Below are 23,401 nucleotides of genomic sequence, written 5' to 3' on the forward strand. Positions count from 1 at the left end.
TGAATTTGAAAAGTTTTACTGACTTTAACAGTGTTTGTGGAAATTACTATTTTCCTCACTGCTGAGGATTTGGTTTTGTAACAGTTTGGGCTAATTAGGGCTTAGCAAGTGTGAACTTAAATGCTACTGTGCAACTGACAGAATGATTTATAGTCAAGGAACTCATTGAAATATAACTATAGACATTCTTAAACATTTATAGAATTTTTCTTGCTATGTTGTCATGAGTTATAGCCCCAAATTAATACACCAGCACCAGAATGATGGCCAAGCTTTTTCAATCATTTGAAAATGTTTCTTCCACTATTCTATTCACTAATAATGTTATACTTACTTACTCTACACAAAATAACGTATTTAAAGAATATAATCCATATTATAGAAAGCTTGACATCATAGACTCATTACAGCCCTAAATGGCATATGGAGCTAGATTTGTCACTACCTTCTCCTTCAGAACCAATTTTCTCAATGATGACTGAATAGCCAGTCAGCTATAAAATATTATTTTTTAACCTATAAAATACCTTTAGGGTGGGGCGCTGGTGGCTCACACCTGTAATCTTAGCTACTCAGGGAGACTGAGATCTGAGGACTGGGGTTGGAAGACAGCTCATGTCGAAAAGTCCCCCTAAGATTCTTCTCTCCAATTAACCCACCAGAAAACTTGAAGTGGTGTGGTGACTCAAATGGTAGAGTGCTAGCCTTGAGCCAAAGAGGCACAGAGACAGTGCCCAGGCCCTGAGTTCAAGCCCCACATCCAACAACAACAACAACAAAATACGTTTAGACTAGGTACAGGTGGCTCACATCTGGAATCTTAGCTACACAGGATGCTAATATCTGAGGCTTGTGCTTCAAAACCAACCAAGGCAGAGAAGTCTGTTGGAAAGTTATCTCCAATTAACAACCAGAAAACCAGAAGTAGCACTATGGCTAAAAGTTATAGAGCACTAGCCTTGAGCAAAAATCTCAGAAACAGCACCTAGGCCCATGATCCTAGGCTCAAGCTCCATGATCAACTCCCTTCTCCCCCCCCCCAAAAAAAAAAACGAAAACAACAACAACAACAAAACACCTGCCTTTAGATTTAACACTCTCAGTAATTAGTATTCCAACCCCCTCCTCGTTGGAAACATTTTCTATGCAAAATACACATCTGACTCCGTGTAAAAAATGGTTTTTTGTTGTCCTTGTTGGAAACAAGAACTCATAATTGGTATCTGACATTTTCCCTCATTGGCTGTCTCTACTACCTGAGCCATGCCTCAACTCTCCCTGGATTTTCTGTCCTGGAGACAATGTTGTATTCACAATCATCCCCAAGGGAACAGAAGAAGCAATTGGCATTTATTTATTTCAACTTAGGAATTCAGAACATAACAAGGGAGAAATCATAACTCTAGATGAAACTCCTTAGGTATCTTCACAGGGAACCTGGACACAATTTACCCCTCTGGCTAAAAGAAAGTATTCTAGGGGTGGAAATCCCTTTATAAGGATTGCCTCTAGTAATTTGTTAAAGAGCTGAAGTACAAAGTTTAATCCACTAAATTGAAGAACTTCCTCTATTTCAGGTATCTACTGAGCTTGAATATCTCAAACTTTTATAAACTACTCACAAGTACCCTTCTAAATGAGCTTTAAAGAGTGAGCTTTTATTTTAACAATCTCTGTTCCTCTCTCTCCCTCCCACTCTCCCTTTACTCTCCCCCTTTTCTCTTCCAGTACTGGGGCCTGAACTCAGGACTTAGGTGTTGTCCCCTAAATTTTCCCCTTCAATGCTGGCACTTTATCAATTCAGCCCCAGTGCCACTTCTGGCTTTTTTGTGGTTAATTGGAGATAAAGAATCCCGCAGATTTTCCTACTGGGACTGGCTTCAAACTGTGATATTCACTCAGATCACAGTCTCTTCAGTAGCAAAGATTATAGGCACAAACTACTGGTGCCAGATGACTCACTCTGTCTCTGTCTATGTCTCTGTTTCTCTGTCTCTCTCTCTCTCTTTCTCTCTCTCTCTTCCTCTCTCTGTCTGTCTGTCTCTGTCTCTGTCTATCTCTCTATCTCTCTGTCTCTGTCTGTCTGTCTCTGTCTCTCTCTCTCTCTCAGCAGGGCTTGAACTCAGGGCCTGAGTGCTGTCCATGAGATTTCTTTGCTCAAGGCTAGCGCTGTACTATTTAAGTTACAGCTCCACTTATGGCTTTTTTTTTGACCACTCCTTTTACAACCACAATAGAATGTATTAAAACAGGCAGTTTTTAATATGAAATGCAGAAGCTGTATGTAGACACGAGAACATACACAGTTCCTAAACATAAAATGCTACTCACATAGGGAAAGAATGGCCATTTTATAAAACATTATGAAACAGTATCATTCACTAGTGGCTTAAACAGTAGTATTTTCCTGAGCTATGTTTTGTCAAACCTCTGCAGACCACAAAAACAGATGAATTTGTATTTTATTACTCCCAAGGTCTTAGTTCAGACCTTGATTATAACATTTATCACAGTATATAATTTCCCCATAAAGTGTATGGATTTCCTGAGATAGGGACTGGGTCTTCCATAGTTTGGGATATGTTACATAATAGGTTAAATATGACCTCTGTATATTGATTGGCCTCTGTGTTCCTTACTTCAAAACAAGCTAAGATCCATGGTCTCAAAGTCCACTTGCCATTTTCCGACTTCTATAGAGCCAATTATTTCAAATGTTGCTACCCCCAAACAATTTTTAGCCTTCCTCATTTACATATACTGCTCCAGCTAAACATCACCAAGCCAAATAATGGGAGATGATGGTAAGGAAAGAAAAAAAAGTGGGGGAAGAGAAACAGAGAAAAGGAAAAAGAGGGAAGAAAGGAGAGAAAGGATTAAAGGGAACTACTAACCATCAAAAATTCAGAAATGGAACTGTGGCTCAAGTGCGAGTGCCAGCCTTGAGTAAAAAGCTAAGGGACGGTGCCCAGACCCTGAGTTCAAGCCCCAATATACACAGACAGATGGAAATGAAGATGGATGAACACATACACGGACACACACACATGGACACACACACACACACAGAACAAATGAATGAGAATCTCTTAAATTGCCAAATTGTGAATGTTATTATCAAAAGGGACTAGAATTGATTCATAAGATGTATATTAATATAGAAAAACATTTATTATATAATTTATGAATACTACTAATTATGATTCACTAACTACTCTGTACAAAGTACTATTTCTAGTGTTTTGACTTACTTAATCCTCACAATAAATCTGCAATAGATATCATTATCTCCATTTTTTATTAGTAAAATAAAGCACACAGAGTATAACCTAAAGCCATGTTACATATTATTCCTTGACATGTATCAGAAAACCTGTTCTATCACCCTACTAGCCAAAGAAATATCTTTAAAGATGAATAAAAAACTGCATGCCATACCATGTTACTCACATGGTTCAGATAGAAGCGCCTCAGCTTATACCTCTATTCTCTTACTTGAAAAGTAATACAATATTCATACTTAATATCTTAGATCATTTACCTACCTTACTGTCAAAATTCCAGCTCTAGATCACTAAGGTCACTGTGCCTCCCAGATTGCTTCCTATGAGAACTTAAGTGTGTGCAGTTCAGCTTGTGTATAAGTTGCTGTACTTATTTTCTGACACAAACCTTTCTAGGTATTCATTAGTCAATAGTTGACTAGCTAATAGTAAAACACAAAACAATCAGTATGCAACAAATACATTCTATGAGCACATACCAAGAGATTTTTTTTCCCATGGCATTTGCATTAAAAATATGGAAGGACAATGTCAAGAAATAAATACTAATGGCTTCCCATAAGATGAATGTATAGTTTGGAATTGCAAAAAACAAAAAGAAAAAAACTATTCTATTTATTTAAATTATACAACAAGGAAATTAGGTACTCTCATCATAAATCTTAAAAGATTAAAAACCTCCCCAAGACTCTGCATTCATCTAACTATAGTTCAAGCAACATAAAAATAGTGCATATTAACTTAATTCTTCAAGGACATGACAATTTCAACATATATTTTGGAGATTGCCAACAATGAACATTTACTTTGGCCTAGCTCGATCAAACAGCTTCCCTGAGTTTCAGCAAGAAAGTAAAACCATAGACTTAAGAGTCAAGCTAAAAGGATCCAAGAATGAGTTAAAACCAGGGTAAAATGAGATGGTGTCTATAATAAAGTGCTAAAAAGTTTCCTAGTAGCGCCATCTCCTAGGTAAGGTAGAGTTTCAAGGAGTTGGACAATAACTCGAAATGAAAACAAGCCAAAAAGAATTGCTTTTAACCATCCATTTCTAATGGAGAAGTTTATTGCAGGCTCTCTAGAAGTACTTTTATAATAAGTCAAATCTGTCAAATTGCTGATAAGTTTTCCAGTAAATTCCAAGCTGATGACAACACTCCAAATAAATATAGCATTGGATTCTTCGGTCATCTCTTCTCCCTGACATCCTGACCCATAAGAATGTTTTTTTTTTTAAAAATATACAAAGTTATAGAATGAAATACTCTCCAAACTATACAGCCTATACAAAGTAATGAAAGTGTTACAAGAAGACTTTTTCAAAGGATGAATCAAAAGTGAAAATCACTTAAACATTGTGTGACAAGGCAGGAGTTGCTTATTAGAGATGATAAACTGAAAGGTCTTTGTGTTTCTATGCTTTACAGTAGGACAACCTTATCTGTATTTTCACCCTCCAGAGTTTCACTTACCTAGTTAATTGTAGTCTGAAAACATCAACATTTGTCTTAACTCTTCCAAGAGAAACCACAATCCGGTAAGTTGTATTATAATATGTTGTTACAGTTTTCTTCTACTTTATTAGAAATTATGCAACTGGGGATAGGAAGGGTAAACAAAGGAGGAGGCTACCATGCTTGATAAGAAATGTACTATCTTGCCCATGTAATTGTAACCCCTCTGTACAGTATTTTCACAATAAAAAAAAGAAAATACAAAAAAAAAGAAATTATGTAACTGTAACTCCTCTGTATATCATCTTTATAAGAGCAATCAAAAAAGTTTCAAAAATTATTGTTAATCTCTTACTATCCTTAAATTTTAAGCTTTTTACATATTCACGTGTGTGTGTGTGTGTGTGTATGTGTGTATATGTATGTGTATGTGTGCTCATGGGCACGTGTGTGCACGTCCACTAGAGGTCTTGGAATGTGTTCCCTGTGGATAAGCAGGACTTGTTTATATGTGTTTTTTTTGTTTTTTGGGTTTTTTTTTTTGGGGGGGGGTTGGGTCCGGTCGTGGGGCCTGAACACTGGGCCTGGGCGCTGTCCCTCAGCTCTTCAGCTCAAGGCTAGCACTCTAACACTTGAGCCACAGCGCTACTTCCGGCTTTTTTTTCTTTTTGCTTATGTGGTGCTGAGGAATCGAACCCAGAGCCTCAGGCATGCAAGGAAAGCGCTCTACCACTGAGCCACCTTCCCAGCCCTGTTGATATGTTTTATGAACAAAGGACTTTGATATTTAAACCCAGAAGAATGGAATTTTCATGACCAAGGTTGGACAGCATGTCATAACAAACAACACGAAAGGAATAGATATTATCACATAACCAGGCAAGAAAAACTGTTTGGAGTCTAGGAGAAGCTGTATGTATTCCGTTTATGTGAATGAACTACATTCAATTAAAAAAGAAAAAGAATTGCCAAGTGACTACTGAACAAAAGAGGGCTTAAGATCATTGTTGAGTAAAGATTTCCACTAAAATCCAAGAGATTATACCTGGTTTCGCAGAAAGCAAGTAGGAAAGGTTTCATTAATGTTTAGCCAGTGGTTAAGCAGATGTCCTGAGGGTAGAGTGAAGGAGAAAAGTAAAAAGAGAATGGAAAAAAATCCCCATCCATTTAATTAGGTCTTTCAAACCTGAGCCTATGACTTCCACTTCTGTGGGATTTTACCATTTGACCCAAAAACAAACAAACAAAAAATAAACAAATAAAAAGTAAACATGTCAAACAATGGGTAAGCTCTAGACAAGGCCACAAAGGATAACAATGTTTGAAACATTCTACACAAATGAAGTTAGCCCCAGGATTACCCCCACTTCTCCCATATAGGCTAGAGAGAAAATTCTAGGCCATGGCCTCAAGGCAAAGGAATCCAGGCAGAGTTCTGGGCACACCCAGCTTTCAAGAACAAAGAATCCAAGGCCAGGCTATTAGAAATTAAAAAAAAAAAAAAACCAGCCCTGGACTAGTGTGTTCCATGCAAGGGCATGCACACACACGTATACACATACACACACACACATAAGATCACAAAGCATACAAAAAAAGCAGGACTATATGACCCAAAAGGAAACCAAAAAATTACCAATCAAAACAAATGATAAAATTAGCAGACCAGAGTGTTTTCATTTTCTCCCACATGCATGTGTGTTGGGTTTGGGGAGTTAGTGGGGCTTGAACTTAGGGCTGAACGCTGTCTATGTGCTTTTTCCCTCAAGGTTGGCCAGCACTCTTACCACTTTAGTCACAACTTCACTTTGGGCTTTTTGGATTTGTTAGAGATAAGACCCTCACAGACTTTATACTCTGGCAGATTTCCAGGCCTTATCAACTCAGCTCTCAGCCTTCTGAGTTGCTAGAATTACAGGTGTGAGCCACTGGGGCTCCAAATATTGAAAGGGGTCAAATTAAACTTCTAGTGATAAAAATTACAATGGGGTTACTGGTAAATCAACATGTTGTACAATACACTTGAAGACATATATTGTAGGAATTTTCCAAAATGAAATGTAGAGACGAAAAGAAGAAGAAAAAGAAATAGTATTAAGCACATGGTGGAATTTTTCAAGTGACCAAAATTTAAATACAGCTAAAATTCCAAGGGAGAAACTCTGGGGGATAAGCAAATACTTAAAAAAGATACACTAGTCAAAGTTTTCAAATTTGGTTTTAAAAACAAATAAAACCCTATACATTCACTGACCCAATGAAATCCAACAGAAGAAAACTACTAGAATGCACTGATAAAGAGATAAAAAGAAAAAGGGATATATTATGTCAAAGGAAGGAAGGAAGAAGATGAATCATACAGCACTGAAAAGAAGTTCAAAGTGGCTATACTAATATCAGGCAAAGTAGGCTGCACCACAAAAAATGCATAATATGGGGAGTAAAATGTCCTCTGGAATGCTGAGATTACAGGTATATACACCAGGTTTTGTTTCTAGTTACTGCCAATAGGAAGTTATTTTGCCTAGCTGATTTGTCTTCGTTTAGGTGAAGTTATTCAAGCAAAATAAACTTGTCAAATCAAAACATAATTATCAACCACCATAGAAATGAGAGCATTGACCAATTTACTGATTTATTTATTGACTCAATCATTCACTATAATTTAATAAACACATGATAAAATGTCACACTCTGTATAGAGGCTAGATATAAAATGGTAAGCAAAATAAAATGAAATACGGATTCTGGGAAAGTGGCTCAGTGGTAGAGTGCTTGTCTCGCATGCATGAAGCCCTGGGTTCAATTCCTCAGCACCACATAACCAGAAAAAGCCAGAAGTGGCTCAAGTAGTAGAGTGCGAGCCTTGAGCTGAAGAGCTGAGGGACAGTGCCCATGCCCAGATTTCAGGCCCCATGATCAACAAAACATAAAATAAAGTAATTTTAATATGACCCATGTTTCTACACAGCTTATAAATTTATGGGAATGAAATACGTTAAGGAAACACAAAAACTTATTAAGCGCTATGATGGAAAATACATGTACTATGAAAGCAACTGGAAGTTAGAGGGGGGAAAAAAAAGGGCCACAGGAGGAGTCTATGCCAAATCTTTTGAACAGCCATTTTCAAAGATATTTTTGCAGTTTCCTTGAACAGTGTGGCTCACACCTATAATCAATCCTAGCTACTTAGGAGGCTGAGATGTGGGAGAGGTTCAAAGCCAGCTCAGGCAAACATGTTCAAGAGACTATTATCACCAATTAACTACCACCCCAAAGCCAGGAGTGGAGCTGTGGCTCAAGTGGTAGAATGCTAGCCTTGAGCAAAAGCCAATGGATAGTGCCCAGGCCCTGAGTTCAAGCCCAGGATTGGCTGGGGTTTTTTTTATTAGTTTTATAAGATACTATGGAAGTTTAGTCTTACCATGATGCAACAACTGTACTCATTTACCCAAATACTTTGGAACTTATGTCCACATTAAAAAAAAAAATACTTCAAAGACGTAGTGTCGAACCTATATGCTTAGCACTCAGGAGGCTAAGGCAAAACTACAAGTTCCAGAGGAGGGTAGGAAATAAAGAGAAAACTTGCCTCAAAACAATCTGTTAAGTAAGTTAAACTTTATTCATAAGGTGTTCTTTAATAGATAAATGGGCAAATAAACTATGGTTACATCTAGACAATGGAATAGTATTTAGCACAAAAAAGAAAGATGACACCAAGCCATGAAAAGACATAAGGGATCCTTAGATGCGATATCACTAACTGAAAGAAGCCAATCTGTAAATCCTACATGATTCCATCTATATAGTACAATTGTGGAGATAGCAAAAAGGTAAACAGTGCTAGGAGAAACAAAGGGGCAAAGGAAGTACTCAATATGATACTATAATAACAAATCTGTGTCATTAAGCATTTGTCTAGACAAATACACAACACTAACAGTGAACCCAAAGCAAACTGTGGACACTGGGTGACAATGATATGTCAATACAGATTGCTTAACATACCAAACACACCACTGTGACTCAAGTTGTTGATAGTGGAAAAGGCTGTTTATTTGGGTGGTGGGGGATCAGGATGGGAAGAAGGCTTATGGGAACTGTCTGTACTTTCTGCTGGCAAAACTAAACTGGAAAAAGTAAAGTGAACTTCAAAAACAATCCTTGACATAAGAGTTCAATTTCACACTGCTACCAAAATCACTACCTGCAAAAACAGGAGAAAATGGGTATAGGAAATCCACTCAAGTAGTGGCTGTTGCCCTAGAGCACCTACTTTCTCATGCAGAAACTTGAAATAGGTATTAGGCTATACTCTGAGTGTACAGGTATTACATAAACATGTGGACATTTTGCAAAGGCATAAAATCACACACACATATATATACACATATACACACATATACAAACACAAAAAGAAAACAAAAAAAAACCACCCAAAACATACTACTCTCCTTATAGGTAGCCAGAACAATTCAAGATAATGTATCAGTTTGACTAAATGGGAAGCATTCAAAAATTGGGTCTCCCAGTCTCTTCTCCTCCTCTTGGTAAATTCAAGAGGAGGAAGTAGGAAAGAAAAATAATCCAAATAGTTATAAAACATTACACTTGCTGGAAACTATTACCAGTATAGTAGAATTTTTTTTCCAAAAAAACTAGAAAACAAAGGAACAAAAGTAGGAAGAAGTCAAGAAGAGTTGAGGGGAGATGGAGGAGGGGGTATAAGAAGGGGAAAGTCCAGGATCATGGGGAGAGGGGAAGGGGGAGAAGAGAGAAGAAACATGATTTTTTTAAGGGAACAACAGAGGATCTATGAGTAATTTTCTAAACCTAGGTGAACTTCATTTATTTTTCTTCATCATTTGAACTAGATTACACATGACTTTGTAAAAAGAGATCAAAGAAATGATAATCCTACATCAGAGAAACTAAAAATAGTGTTAACCGTATTGTGATGATAAGGAGGGATGAAGAAGCATGGTTTGTGAGCTTCACAATCTTCTAACAAAGAAGGAAGTCAATAGATAATATCTAAAATAGATAAAGGAAGACATAGCAGTATATTCAAAGATAAGGGGGGAAAACAGCACAAGAATTGGTAAAGAATGCCAGAGTTAAGTAACACTAGGTATAGGAAGGGGAGGTGTATGTGAATTACTTTTTGTTATAAGCCCTTCTGAACCACTAATTTTAATTACATATGTTGATTGCTTTAATCAAAATAACAAGTTTTCTTTTTCTTTTTGTCAGTTGTGGGTCTTGAACTTAGGGCCTGGGCACTGTCCCTGAGCAATTTTGCTCAAGGATATCTCTTTACTTCTTAAGCCACAGCACCAACTCCAAATAACAGAATTTAAGGGGGGGAAAAAGACAAAAGGAGAAACTTTAAAAAATCAAACTGGCAGAGCTCTCTAGAAGGTTGTCACTAAATGAATTATAAATAAAATCCACAGTAGCTGGGGGTGGAGTTCAAGTGGTAGAGCATTTGCTAGCACCAGAAAGGCCCTGGGTTCAATCCTTAGCACCATGAGAAAAAATTAACTTAAATGAACATCCACAAAAAAGCAACAACAATGTGAATAAAACAACTTGGGAAGGTGTTACTAGTGTGATCGAAGATAGAGTAGCATAATACAGTGGGATCCAGAGCACTCAGTCAAACAAAGTAACAAAAGAAAAATCAAAATTTCTTCATTATCCATCAGAAACCATAAGCACAAGATTTGAATCAACAGACAGACTGGCAAACTGACAATTTACAATGGAAACTATGAGGTGAGTTAATTCCATGACTCCAGATTCTGTTTGTTCGTGCAATTTCTACAGGCCAGAGGCCTAGTACGTTATTCTTGCCAACAGAGTATGGACAAAGCATAGCTTTACTCATGCTACTCTGAAGGCAGGGCCAGATTTGAGTAAGCCTAGATAGTCTCAACAAATGACAGCAACCTGCAGTTAAAAAGAGTCTTCTGATATGGGAACATTCCAGAATCCTACTGGATTTTCCTGGAAAATGTTGCTTAGCAACCGCTCAAACAAAAATCCAACACTCTCCCTCCTTCCAAAAAAAAAAAAAAGTATTAAGAAGACTGTTGGGCCTTTTCAATAAAGATAAAATTAAATAAATAAAAAGGAAGGCTGTTGGACTGGGAATGTGGCTCAGTGGTAGAATGCTTGCCTAGCATGCATGAATCCCTGGGTTTGTACCACATATACAGAAAAATCCAAAAGGCACTGTGGCACAAATGGTAGAGTGATAGCCTTGAGCAAAGGAAGCTCAGGGACAGTGCCTAGGCCCAGAGTTCACAAGCTCCAGGACTAGAGGAGAAAAAAAAAAGCCTGTCAATGTACAAATAGACACAATCTTCAAGTTGCCTAAGAGGAAGAATAAATGTACCAGAATGCATATAGTCCTCTATAAGAGCTTGAAAAACTCTTTAATTATAAAGACTCAAATACTATATACTGACATCACTTCCTACCTTATCATTCTCCCAAAAAAATCATATTCAATAAATGTCTTCATCTGTCATAGAAAAGATGTTAGAATTAAGTAAGAATCTGGTATCAGTAATTTGCAAAAAAAATAATAATAATGAAGCAAAATCTGGCTGAATACCATGATCATTCAAGAAAGTTTGTTTGGCAGGTCGGTTATGCCTAGAAATGACAGGGAAAAAAACTGCTAACTGGAATCTCATGTCATATAATGGAAAACAAGTTTTTATTATGAAGTACTATACAGACATAAGATACAGTGAGTGGTAAAATTTTAGAAGTAGGTTAAAATGAGAAATTACTAAAAGCAAAAATTATCTTCAACATTTATTATAACTGATCACCTAAAATCAGAATTTAGTAATTTTTATGTACACTTAAGGCCCTTTCATATACTTTCATCAGCTGGAGTTCAGAGCAACCTTCCTTTTGAAATTGCATCTTTAATGAATTCTCTACCCCCTGCAATTTCTTTCCAAGAGAGAATTCCAAGACAGCTGCAAAGTTCTATGACTCCTTTTAGAGTTTGGTTATTTTTTCTTAGGCTTTCAGTTGTTCACCTATGCTTAATCAATAACCATGTTCTTAGGTATTTTATCCACTCATGCAAAAGACTTCCAAATTTTCATAAAAGGCTTTCTTTCATGTGTGCATCTCATCACTTTAAGTGACATATAATTTAATTGTATTAACTACAACAGTGATTGCAGCTGGCACATACATATTTGAAAACAAATACAAACAATTCTTTGGTATATAAACAACTCAGCAAGTAAGCACCGCATATGAAGTCTTTTTTTATATGTTTTTATTGTAAAAAATACTGTACAGAGGGGTTACAGTTACATGAGTAAGGTAATGAGTACATTTCCTATCAAGCATTGTTACCTCCACCTTTGCTTTCCCCCTACAATCCCTTCCCTCCCCACCTCCCCAACACCTCCTCCCTGCCCCTGCCCTGAAGTTGTTAAGTTCACTTACAACATAGTGTCTTGTACATTTCAGCATATGAAGTCTTAGAAAGCAATGTGTTTTGTTTGTTTGTTTTGGGGTACTGTTCCTGGAGCTTTAACCCAGGGCCTGGGTACTGCCCCTGAGTTTTTCTGTTCAAGATTGGCACTATACCTCTTGAGCCAAAACTGCACTTAGATTTTTTGGAGGGTGGTTAATTGAAGAGTCTCAAACTTTTCTACCAGGTGTTGACTTTGAAGTCCGATGCTAAGATCTCAGCCTCCTAAGTAGTTGAAATTACAATTGTGAGCCACTGGCACAAGGCAGAAACCAATGCTTTGAATGGCATTCATTTGCCTCAATGATCAAATTCTCTAAGTTTACAAAGTGCATGCTACCGCTGTGAGACATACCTCAGGATGTTGGGGTATCACATAGCAATAAGGAAACAGAAGGAACTCGGCAAGAAAAGTTTTACTTCTGCAGGAGTATGTGCCATCAACCAAGAAATCTGGCAAGCAAGCACACAAAGCAGGCAGGCTGCTCCTTTTGCTTAATCCCTAAACCCAGCAGGCCCTGCCCCCCTGCTAAGATTGGCTGAGCTCAAGTTCACCATCTGCAAAAAGATGTGGATTAATTAACAAAATACAACTAAAACTCAATGAGCTTGTAACAGGATATCTTAAGTAAAGAGTAGCTGGAAAATGATGTAACCAAGATGTAATTGACAAGGGCCAAGCCACCTGGCTAAAGCAGGAACTGTTCAGCAAAAACAATTCTCACAACATTGATATTAAGGAAGCACTGACTTTGATAGAAAAGACAGATTTTCTTTCACCATTTCTAGATAAGTAATATGAAGAGAGATTTTGTTAATTATTCCTTGTATTTAGCCGGTATGAAATACTCCTTTTACTCAAAAGCCTATACAGAAAGTCCCAGACTTATGTAACTCCCACATAGCCACCCTCTTTGCCTATTCTCAACTCTAGAATGCCCTCTGGTGTTTTTGCTAGCAGTCATGATAAAAAGAAGATCTACACAATGCCAGTATCTCACAAATGTCCTGGCTACTAAGGAAGTGGAGATCAGGCTTTTAGTTGAAGGACAGTCTGGACAAAAAGTTGGCAAGACCTCATAGCAACCAACAAGGCAGCCCTGGTGCTTCAAACAGCTTCAACAGGAAGAATGAACAAGAGTATCCCAGTCTGGGCTAGCCTGGGCAGTAAGTGAGACCCTCTATCAAAAACAAGCAGCGAATGCTGGGAACTGGTGGCTCACACCTGTAATCCTAACTACTCAAGAGTCTGAGATCAGAGAAATCAAAGTTAAAAGGCAGCCTAGACAAGAAAGTCTGTGAGACTTAATCTCCAAGTAACCACAAAAAGCTGGCAGTGGAGCTGTGGCTCAAGTGGTAGAGCACTGGCCTTGAGGACAAAAGGTCAGGGACAGCACCCAGGCCCTGAGTTCAAGGCCTAGGACCAGCATAAAACAAATAAAATAACCAAAGCAAAAAGGACTGGAGGTGTGCTCAAGTTGTAGAGCAAGCTGCTTAATAAGCATGAAGGCTTGAGCTCAAAGAAAGAGGGGAAGGATTCTGAATGAGATGAGCTAGTCTATGAACAAAGGCCAAACTTGAAAAGAAGAAATAAGGTCTGGGATGCAGATCTTAGGTGGTGAGCACCTGCTGAGCATGAACAAGGCCAAGTCTAATCCCCAGCTACCACAGGGGGTGGGGGTGGAGTGTAAAGGCTTAGAAACAACTATCCTGGTAGCAAAACCTTAAATTAGGACTGTTTATGAGCATGCCTTCCCTAAAACTTTCTCTTTCACTGCTAGACTTTCTTCACTTTCCTGTGCTACAGCTGGATACTTTACCAACTAGTCACCTTTAAAAAATAATAATACAGCACCTGCAGAAATGATATTAGCATAACTTAACTCACTTTCATACTTAGAAGAGTTAAGTGTCATGATAAGAGTGGAGAGTTGGGGAAGAGGTAGGTAATGTTAAAACATTATCTTTCTGGCAAGATGGGGGAAAGGTGTCACTTAAAGTGATAGTGGTGGACTTAGCAAATCCCAAAAATAAAAATTTCCGTTACAAAACATAATTTAGAGTCAGCCTTGCACTCAGAAAAGAAGACAAAGAATTATCTTCATTGTTCATATGCCACATGATGCATTTCTGGTCAGATTGGAGACTCATACTATTAATGAAACAATTTGTCCAGGTGGAACACACCTGTAATCCCAGCTACTTGAGAAGTGGAGATGGGAAGGATTTTAGTTTGAGGCTATGGGGGGAGGGAGAAGCTTTCAAGACCCCATCTGAACCAGGCATGGTAGCATCCCAGCTACACATACATAGGATTATATTCCAGACAAAACTTAGAGACATTAGTTGAAAAATAACTAAAGAAAAAAAGGACTAGAAGCATGGCTCAGGTGGTGAGAACCCTAAATGGAGAAACACCAATACTGCAGAAAAAAATAATGATAATAAAGTAAAACGAATAAGGCAGTTCATCTACAATGTAAATTAAGTGGGGTTTGAAAAAGGGGTAGAGCTATCCTAGGAATTTAACTTCCAGTTATAACAGGTTCCCAAAGAAATAATCTCTCAGATGTAAAAAAGTCTTATAAAGCCTTTTTAGAAGACTGCATATTCCTTACATTCACAGAGTAAAATATTAAAGGCAGAAGAGATAAAGGCAGAAACTCAAGTTAACATTCCCAAGAAGGACATGTTTGTCATTAAACCACAGTGTTCACATCATAGCTTACTAGCAGTCTGCCAATGTTTGCTTATTTGTGGCCCCCTTGGACAACAACCGCACACTGTATATAAAGGCTGAACTACAGCTCCACCCACAGATTCTGTGTACTTCTCTTCTGTAGTTTAAGGTTGGGGTGCAATTATTTCCTGTCTAGGCCTATTAGCCACAATTTTGTAGATATTTTTTCTGTATGTTGACATGAAAAAAATTAGCTTTTACTATTTACACATATACTCAGGAGATTTTCCTATGTTCTATTCAGGAATCAACTTCTCTGCCTGTGGCAAGCTTTACTCACTATCAGACATTGCATAGTCACCTACAGAGAATGCGGCCTAAAGCAAATTCTTCTTCTCACCTGTTGCATCCCAATTTCACCTACCCACTGCATGGTGAGCAAGATTCTTCCTGCTCCCTTCCAGTTGCCACTCCAAGGCAATCACTAGGCTGATAGTTTTGAAATCTTACTCTTCACCATTACTAGTACCACTGCCCTGGGTCTGGACTTCCTTTTTTTCTCTGCTAGTATAGCTTTCTTGCTTGTCAGCCTCAAGTCTCACCTGTTTCTAATTGTTTTAAATTTCAGGATCCAGAACCAAAAACTTAGAGGTAACATGGATTCTGAGCCAGTAAAATTACTTGAGTGATAGAGATCAGCCCTAGCTCATCAAATATTACTTTACTCTGAATGGCATGCAAGAGTGGATCAGGGCCAATTCAAGAGCAGAGCAGAAGACCAATGCAGATGAGACAGATCCTCAGGTGCTGCCAACCACCCATTTTTGTCACAATACTCTAATGTGTCAAGAAGACCCAGAAAATTCAATTTATATGTGTAAATAACTAATTCTCAAATGTTGCAAACAAATCATTTTTTTGCCCTTTTTGTGCATGTACTGGAGCTTGAAGTCAGGGCCTAGTACTGTCCTGAGCTTTTGCACTAAAGGCTAGTGTCCTACCACTTGAGCCAGAGCTCTACTTCCATCCTTTTTGCAGCTAATTGGAGATGAGTCTCAGAGACTTTCCTGCCAGGCCTGGTTTTGAACTGCAATCCTCAAATCTCAGCCTCCTAAGTAGCTAGGATTTCAGGCGTGAGTCACCAGAGCCCAATAACAAATTTAACTTGAAACCACAGTCAGGGATGCACAGTTCAAGCAGTAGAGTATCTGTCTTAAACCCTGAGTTCAAATTCCAGTAATGCATATATATATATATATATAAAACATTATATATATAATATGGTAATATATATTTATACATATATATATATAAATTTTTAAGCAAAATAATGTGGGCCAGGTATGACTTATAGGACCACCATGCTGCAAACTGTGCATAAGATCAGTGGCTTTTCAACTTTTAGAGTCCAAAATGATCTAGGAAGGAAAGTTATGTAATGCAGAGGCCTGGAGCTCAAACCTGTAGGGATCTCAGTCAGGAGATCTGGGGATCTACAATCTATAGGGTTTTCAGCAAGTTTTCCTATGATCTTTAAGCAGGTGTTGTTAAGACTACCCTTAACAAATCTATATAAAAAGTAATCTAGAGAATTAAAACTCATGAGAACAGTGGGAAAATGAAAACTGTATTTCTATATTTAAAATACTTCAAATGTTATAATTTCAACATTTTTTCATGGAAGTATACTGTAATATCATACTTGCTTAACCTTAATAATAGTGTTCATTTAAAGGTATATTTTCAAGTAATACATGAACTTGGGAAGATTAAGATGTAACTTGGCAGGCAAGGAGTGTGGGCACACTAGGCAAAACAAGTGACAGAGTACCTGCCTAGTAAGCAGAAGGCCCTGAATTCAAATCCCAGTAACACATACACACAGAACTTTTTTCATTGTACATACTGGACATTTCAGATCAATAGTATTATGACAATTATAATTAGCATTAAAAAGTAATGTAAAAGTCAAGTGTTTTCTCTTTGCAAAACAAAAAATAGAAAGTATGTGTATTTTTGGACGTCAAACATTCTAAAAGAAATCAGGAATTGCATACAGCAAGTCTGTTTTGACTGTAATAAAAGCAATCACTACTCATTAATGACAGGTTTCCTAAATTCAAATTCCCTGCAGGGGTATTTTTCTTCTTAGAATAAGGAATATCCATGCTTTAAGTTTATATTTGGTCCAGTCTACTTGAAAATTCTGAAAGTATGCAAACTATCATCCATGGGATTGTGAAGGCTTAAGGTCCTCTGTTTTGAATTGTTACAAATTTTAAATGATTTTTTTCCCTTGGATAGTGAGTGAGGGGTGGAGGAAGAGGGCAGCAGGAAGTTTTTAGTGACTCAGTTCCTAGCTTATTTTAATCCAAATTATTAATCCTTCCTGTCTCTAAATTCCAGCCATTCCTGTGACACCAAATACCAAGCTATATATAACTGTTGTTCTCCTTACTTACACTATTGCAAATTTCTTAATAAGTAGTACATATGTCTCATGATCTATATCAATCAGCACTAAGTACAATACCAGGAAACTGAGTGAGGTGTACTACAATATACATCAAATAAAATATTGATATCTATGGGAACAAAAAAGTGTCCCATGCTCATGAACAAAATAAAGAGAAGGGGCAGTAGCAAAGGCAGAGCCCCTGCAAGTCAACCCTGGACTGTGACATACAACATACAGAATGGCCAACAGGAGAGATGCTTGGGAAATAGATTCTTCTGGACATCCCACTTACGGGGGTCACTAAAAAAGAAACAGACTATTCTGGCTCATAATTGGGCATCTGATTCCAAAGGCAACAGCAGTGGGGAAAGGGAGGGAGGATAAGCCAGTCATTATTTTTGACTCAACATACTAGGGAAACCCCTGCCCCAGGGCGTTTCATGAGGCCATGTATTTATAACTCAGGAAATTCCCATCCTCTACATTTATATAATGCTCAGTGCTTGGAGAACTCAAAGGGGATTTTGGAAGAATCACAAATCTCTCTCGTGAGAAAATATCTAGCAAGAGATGATTCATGTTCCCAAAAACCTATCATCTCTTTAGAAAAAAAAGTTTGCAACTCAAAAAGGAGCTCGAAATTTTCCTCGACCCATGACATGTCATGTTTTTGTAGGTAAAAAGTACTTCACACACAAAAAATAATAATCACTTACTTTCAGTAAGACACATACTAGGCGATACCTCTAAACTTTAGAAAACTAGCACCACAAGACATCCAATTTTGACTTAAATGTCTTTGTCTTCAACTAAAGTGAAAGTAACAATTGTATACCACAAAATCAAGACCATTCACTTTTCCTTTTTAGAAAACCGCTAATGCCAAACATACACACACACACATACACACATACACACATACCACATTAACTTGATGTCTAAATCAACATAAATGGCAATAAAATCAACTACAAAAGGTATCATTCATATGTTGTAAGTCATGTTTTCTATAAGAAGTAGATATAAGTACACATAGATTGATATACCATCTATAGGAAATCTTGGGCAAATTATTCATTCTAAAAAAAACCATTAAAATGGCTACATTTGTATTCTCCTGTTTCTTACTTCATAGGGAACTCAGTTCCCAATTACCCTGTCGTAAGTGTAAATAAAACTAAGTTGACATCATCAATACAAAGCCATGCCCTAAGACTACATTGTTATAGTCATGAGCAATGTGTGTCTTATATTGTCCTAGAAGGTTCACACATGAAAATTGGAAAGAGCAGCACATAATTAGTTAGAGGTCTATATCATAAATCTTGCAGCTTCTCTTTGAATCTTTCAAAGATTTTTAAGACTGTAATTCAGCTAAAGACACAACAAATTCCACTTGACAGTAGAATTCTTTTTTTTTGTTTTGTTTTGTTTTCTTTTTCTTTTTTGCTTATGTGGTGCTGAGGAATCGAACCCAGGGCCTCATGCATGCAAGGCAAGCGCTCTACCACTGAGCCACCTTCCCAGCTTGACAGTAGAATTCTTGTAATCTAAACTACCTGACTTTTAGGGCAGTATCTATTTGTAGAGGAAAATAAAGAACAAGAACTTTAGACTTAGAATAACAAGAACTTTAAGAGAAGCACAGATCTACAGAACTGTAGTTCTATATTTACACTACAAAAATGCCAATTACCACAGTTGTGACAAACCATTTTAGATTTCATCATATCTCCAATAAAAAACATCTAAAGAAAGGTTTGATTGAAAGCTCCAATCACAGCACCCTACCCCACCCCATTTCCCTGTTCAAATACTCTGTCAGAATGAAGTCCAAATTTTGAGTGAGCATTCAATGCTCAATGGATTGAGCTACCATCTCCCTATCCACAGGGACCTCTGCTGATCTCACATACATCCGGGCCTCAAACATGGTATAAGTTATTACTTTCCTTGTAGTTGGATATTATATGCTGACAGTCTGTGTTCCCTTAAGATTACTATGTTTAAACCATCCCCCCTCCATGTGCCAGTATTAGGAGGTATTATTAGGGGCCTTTGATACTAAGAATTCAAATGAGGGGTTCCTGACCTTGTAATGTTGTAAGGTAAATCATACCAGAAGCCACATTTTAAAATATAGAATATTGGAGTCTTTATTATACAGTTAACAGGCTGCAGGCCGCCAGTTGTTACAAAGGCCTGCAGCATGCAAATACACATAACACAGCTAGGAAACATGCTAAAGAGGAAAGAAATAACAAAAACAATACCAACTCTCCATTGGAGCTGAATTGGGACTCCATGATACTGGAGACAAGCTAGGAGACAGGACACAGGACACCATCACAGAGGCACATGTGGCATGGAGTCCTGCCAGCTAGGCTGGTCCAGGCCTACATATGGTCAGTGCAGGGAGCAGATCCTCAGGAAATTCCCAGTCCCAGCCACTAGACTGACAGAATCAGTAACCTATCAGCAAAATGCCTGCCCCTGCCTCCAGGGGTCTGGGCACACCCATTACCTGGGAGGCAGGTGATGGGGAGCAGGGGTTCCTTCCCCCAGCATGAAGAAAAGATGCCAGACCCTACCATCCACCATGTAAACAAGCCCCCAACCCCCCCCCACCCTCCCACCTCCCCACCCCCAATCACCTGCCTCCCAGGTAATCATCATGCCTGTACCCCTGGAGGCAGGGGCAGGCACTTGGCTGATAAGGTACTGAATCTGTCAGTCTAATGTCTGGGACTGGGAATTTCCTGAGGATCTGCACCCTGCACTGACCTATTTAGGCCTGGACCAGCCTAGCTGCCAGGACTCCATGCCATATGTGCCTCCGTGATTGTGATTGTGTCCTGTGTCCTGTTTTCTGGCTCATCTCCAGTCATCATAGAGTCCCAATTCAGCTCTCCATTGGAGCTGAATTGGCTTGTTGGTATTGTTCTTGTTCTTTCTTTCCTCTTTAGCATGTTTCCTACTGTGTTATATGTATTTGCGTGCTGCAGGCCTTTGTAACAACTGGCAGCCTGCAGCCTGTTAACTGCATAATAAGGCTTCTGGGATGATTTACCTTACAACAAAGGTAACCTGAGACTCATTTTGTATTCATCATTATATGTGACAATAAGCTTCTTTGATCATAACTGTTTATGGTAACAACTAAGTAAAATGGAGGATGTAAAGTTTGTTTAAAATGCCAAATATATTATAGTGCTCAATACATGTCAGTTCCTTTTCATCACCCTTTCTGGGAGTCTGTAAAAAGCAAGAGCTTCACATTCTCAAATGTCTGCCTTTACAAAACTCCAAATTGGAATGCATCATGATCTCTATCAAAAAAAGGCTTGACTATGAAGTTTACCCAAATATTCTTAATTATCCAGGCCCCAGATGGACCTATTTGTGAAGCCTCCTGTCCCTGCCAAAACTAAATGTGGTACTCCTAAGAGCATTCTAACTGACATCTATTTCTTACCAGACTTACTACTTTGTAACTAGGTCCTCATGAGTAAGACCTCTAGTATGATACATCATACATAATGATGCACATGGACTGTAACATCCATTGGAAATAAGCCCAGTTGTCAGTTACTATGGCCACATGCTATAGAATGAAGTTATGCTACAAGAAATGGAAGGTTGAAGGGGAAGGTGCTGATCATATGACCTTCAAGAAGACAATGAAAAGTTTGAAAGTTATAAAAAGAAAGGGAAAGTACTTAGAAGTCACAGAAAAGTGGGGAAATAAAAAGACAAGAGGCTATTCAGGAAGCTGAGACAATAAAGCTAATAGCTTCATTTAGGAGAAAATACAAATACAATTAATTTGGTACTTAATAGTATCCCTAAATATAAAAATACGATTGGTCCTAATGAGTTGGGTGTGAAGGAGTCATTGACTTCAATGACCAAATGAAAGAATTGACCTTGGCTCAGCAGGAACTGAGAGCATCAAGGACAATCAAGGACTAATAGACTAATACAGTCTGGTGTTAAGTCAGGCTGGAGGAAATTTCAACTTGAAAGGTAAACTTGAGTAACCTCATTGTGAGGGAGGAGGCAATTTTTAGGCTCCCTGGAGCAGAATATTAAAACAAATACAACTATACACTGTTTTCTGGTTCTAAGGTGTTTTTAATAGTACACAGCATCAATGGAAACTGCCTCTTAGCTAACAATGATATTGTACTGAACTTAGATGTTGTCAATGGAAAAGTTTGGTATCATGTACACAGGTATTTGATAAGGCACATAAGTGCCTGTAATTTTATGTGAAGAGGAACAGATAAATGATGAGAAAAATTGAAAATCAGAGGCAAGGCAAGTTGGGAATTTGGGCAGCCAACAAATCAAGCAACAGAAGCTGCTAGAAAAACTGCAACATGGGAGTTTAAAATCCATACCATGAAGGGCATTGGTGGCTCACGCCTATAATCCAGCTACTTAGAAGGCTGAGATCTGAGGATCAAGGTTAAAACCAGATGGGCAAAAAAGTCTGTGAAACTTTTATCTCCAATTGATCACCAAAAAAACCTAGAAGTAAAGCTGTACCTCAGTTGGTAGAGTACTAGCTTAGATTTAAAAGGAAAAAGAATTCACAGATAGCCCCCAGGCCCTGAATTCAAGCCCAAGCCCCAAGACTGGCACAGAAACATAAATAAAATTCATACATAAAACAAAAATAAAATGAAATCTATCCACCAGCTACATTTGATAGTACAGAACTGTAATCCCAGCCCTCAGAAGGTTGAGGCAGAAGGATTATCAGGCTCTACATCTATGCTATAGACCCTGGCTCAAAGAAAAAATAATAGTAGTAGTAGTAGTAGTAGTAGTAGTAGTAATACATAAATAAACTAAAATCCATGCAGATGAAGAGTTAAAAATGATCTGCATCAAAAGCTGTTCAGATATTCAGAAATTAGTGGAAGGAAAATAAGCTTTTGAACTCATTAAGAATAAATATTTCTTAGGTGTCAGAAATAAGGTAAATGATAAGAGGCACAATTTAGAGCTATAGATTTGATAAGAGTCCAGAATCTGGCAGGTTTATATTAGTAGAAAAGAAGATGAAAATTAAAGTAGGGAAAGTCAATAATACAAATGATACTTCCTTGCAAATGGCTAAGGAGCAACCAGAAGTTTTTCACACTTCATATACAAAAACTCCTAAAATGTAAAACAAGGTTTTCTTCCTCTTGTTGGTCTTTTTTAATCTTGTCATTCTGTGCTAAGTCATTTTTGCTGGGATAGGGGGATGCTAAGACTAGACATGTAGAACCTCAAGAAACATTCTAGCCTCTTCTCATTAGATCTTAGTATCACCTTCCCCCAAATTGTGAAATTGAAACTATCTCCACATATCACCAGTGTTCTCTGGGAAGTAAAACTGTTACCCACTTAGAACCACTGTGTCAAGACAAAGAACAAACTTTGGGTTAAATGAAGGTAAAATTTTTTTTAAAAAAGATACCAAATGGCAGGCACAAGTGGTTCATGCCTATAATCACAGTTACTCAGGAGGCAGAGATAGGAGGATGACAGTTCAAAGTCTGCCCAGACAAAAAGTTTGAAAGACCCCTGCACCGCCCCCCCCAATCTGCTGAGAAAAACGTGTATTCTGATGCTGCTGGGTGAAATGTTCGGTCGATGTCTGTTAAGTCTAGTTGATCTATGCAGCTGTTTAGATCTGCGGTTTCTCTGTTGAGTTTTTGCTGAGTTGATCTATCTAGTGGGGAGAGTGGTGTGTTAAAATCCCCAACAATTAATGTCTTTGGATCTATATGGGATTTGAGGGAAAGTAGTGTTTCTTTGATAAATTTGGGTGCTCCATTGTTTGGCGAATAGATATTTAGAATTGTAATATCCTCCTGAAGGAGAGATCCTTTAATTAGTATGTAGTGACCTTCTTTATCTCTTCTCACGAATTTTAATTTGAAGTCTATTTTATCTGATATTAGGATTGCAACTCCCGCCTGTTTATGGGGGCCGTTTGCTTGGTAGATTTTG

The sequence above is a fragment of the Dipodomys spectabilis genome, unplaced genomic scaffold (assembly GCF_019054845.1).
Source record: "Dipodomys spectabilis isolate Male_0828 unplaced genomic scaffold, ASM1905484v1 ptg000369l, whole genome shotgun sequence".
Taxonomy (NCBI): Eukaryota; Metazoa; Chordata; class Mammalia; order Rodentia; family Heteromyidae; genus Dipodomys; species Dipodomys spectabilis.